The sequence below is a fragment of the Asparagus officinalis genome, chromosome 2, assembly GCF_001876935.1.
Source record: "Asparagus officinalis chromosome 2, Aspof.V1, whole genome shotgun sequence".
NCBI classification, from domain to species: Eukaryota; Viridiplantae; Streptophyta; class Magnoliopsida; order Asparagales; family Asparagaceae; genus Asparagus; species Asparagus officinalis.
The window spans coordinates 32,960,448-32,963,361 of NC_033795.1; positions in this window are offsets into that span (position 1 = coordinate 32,960,448).

The window sequence follows — 2,914 nt, forward strand, 5'->3', positions numbered from 1 at the left end:
TATTTGTGGATCTTATTTTAATGTTGTTGGATAATCGAGTCACGAGACCAACTAACAGAGATGATGCATCAATGACTCGCACTTATAGAATTTTTGGCAAATTCTCAGCCATCAACGGGTTTGATGAGCCTTTACCGACTACCGTTTGAGTCGGGCTAGCATGCAGATTGTTTAGATCCGTTCTGCACATGACGTTGTGCTAAAAGAGTTAACCCTTTTAGTGCTACGACATTGAATACGTAGACTTCGTCTTTCTCACGGGAATAGACTACCCGGCAACGCGTGTTAGGCGCTGACTTATCATTACTTAGGATTCAGGATAAAAATCCCCAGACTCGGATTCTGGTGTCTTCTTCAATCGGTAAAAGACTAAACCGACAACACGTGTTAGACGTTGACTTATCCCTGCTTAGGCTTCGGGATAAAATTCTCCGTGCGTGTGAGGCACGGATTATGGTGTTCGGCGAAAGACTAAACCGGCAATGTGTGTTTACGGTCAAAGACTAACCAGCAATGCGTGTTAGACATAGACTTTAGGATTTTTGGCAAACCCCCAGCCATCAACGGGTTTGATGTGCCTTTACCGATTACCGTTTGAATCGGGCTAGCATGTGAATTATTAGAACCCGTCTCACATGTAACGTTGTGCTAAGAAAATCGCTTTTCTCAGACTTGATGCTATGATTTTGAACACATAGACTTAACCATTTCTTATAGGGAAAAGGTACCCTACGTCGCGTATTAGACGACGACTTATCCCTTCTAGGCTTCGGGATAAAATTCCCCAGGCTTAGACCCTGGTGTCTTTTTCAATCGGCGAAAGACTAAACCGGCGACGTGCGTTAGGCGTCGGCATATCCTTTCTTAGGATTCAGGATGACATTCCCCATGCGTGTAAGGCATGGATTTTGGTGTTATTAATAACAACCTGTCACAATGTTGAATATGTGAACGGGTGTTCTTTTTAAACGGTTAAGAACTGACCGGCAGCGCGTGTCAGGCGCAGACTTATCCACCGGCAGCGCGGGTTAGGCGCAGACTTATCCCTGCTTAGGTTTCAGGATAGGATACCCCAGAATCGAACTCCGGTGTCTTTTTCTACGGAGAAAGACTAAACCGGCAGCGCGTGCTAGGCGCAGACTTATCCCTGCTTAGGATTCGGGATAAAATTCCTCAGGTGTAGACCTTGGTGTCTTTTTCAATCGGTGAAAGACTAAACCGGCAACGCGTATTAGGCGTTGACTCATCCCTATTTAGGATTCGGGATGAAAGTCCCCAGAATTATACTCTGGTGTCTTTTTCAATCGGTGAAAGACTAAACCGGCAACGCGTGTTAGGCGTTGGCTTATCCCTGCTTAGGCTTCGGGATAAAATTCCCCAGACTGGATTCTGGTGTCTTTTTCAATCGGTGAAAGACTAAACCGGCAACGCGTATTAGGCGTTGACTCATCCCTACTTAGGATTCAGGATGAAAGTCCCCAGAATTGTACTCTGGTGTCTTTTTCAATCGGTGAAAGACTAAACCGGCAACACGTATTAGGCGTTGACTTATCCCTACTTAGCCCAATTTCGACCCTAACTTTTATAGGTTTGGTGGAAAAAGGAAAAGATGGAAGTCTTTCGTTTATCGAAAAGGATAACTCAATCTTAGTCCTAACTATCTGCAGGTTTGACTAAGTAAAGTTGGAGACAATCCTAACTTTTATAGGTTTGATTGCTCAATTGAAAGTGGACCTCTCGTTCATGAAAGGAATCGAGAGGAGAATCTGGTTGTGGCCCTAACTTTTATAGGTTTGACCAAGGAAGCAGTGGAAGTGGGAGTTTTGAGACGATCTTACCTTTTATAGGCTTGATCGTTCAATTTGAAAGTGGACCTCTCGTTCATGGAAGGAATCGAGAGGGGACTTTGGTTGTGGTCCTAACTATAGGAAGGTTTGACCAGGTAGACAGTGAGAGTGGGAGTACAAATCATAGTGGGGGTTTAGTGTTTATCACTTTGTTCGTAATTATCGGGTTATCCCTAAGAAAATTACATATAGCGTTCTTCTGGGAACTTCCCATTACATGAATCATCCACCCCCAGCTTCTTTCTTGGAACTGGGTCTGACTTTGTACTCCGTTACATGTCCGGGTTATCCTTAAGAATATTAGCGTAACATTCTCTAGGAACTTCCCATCAACGGTAGGAAACAGTTTAGACTCATATACCTATTGGAGTATCAGGGAGCAATTTATACTCGTATACTCTTCGGAGTATTGAGAAGCAGTTTATACTCGTATACTCTTCGGAGTGTTACCGTTCTTATTTAGCTTATCCTAGCGTTATGACGCCGGCTTCAACCAAGGTTTGGATGTTATTCTTTAAAGTAAAGCAAGCCTTGGTGGGATGAAGGATCATCCTGTGGTACGCGCAGTACTTCGGATCTGCAGTATTGTCAGCTTCCTCCTGATTTGTGATGGGTGGCAGCTTGATCTTGTTGTTTTCAAGAAGGGTCTCGAAGATGGCTGGAACGTCTTCGTCATTGAATGAGTACTCTTTTTGGAACCTCGGATCCAAACTATTCTGCTGTCTTCGGAGCTGGTGTTGTGACGTTTGATTAATGTCAACAACTGTTGTAGGTGCCTTCCCTTCATCATGGGACACGAGACTCGAATTCAGAGGGTTGACCATCGGTTGGTTTCTTTCGACCTTCCTCCTTCTGAGGAAGCGTTCGGCCTGTTCTCCGTGCACCTTCAACTCTTTCCAGGTATTGAGCGGCTCTACTCCCATAACGTCCAAGATGTTAACGGACAATTTATTATGACAGGTTTGCAAGACAAATTCCTCCGTGACGGGATCCTTGCAGTTCATTGCCTGATTGCGAAAGCGTTTGACGAAGGTATCCACCGACTCTCCGTCTTTTTGTTTCTCATC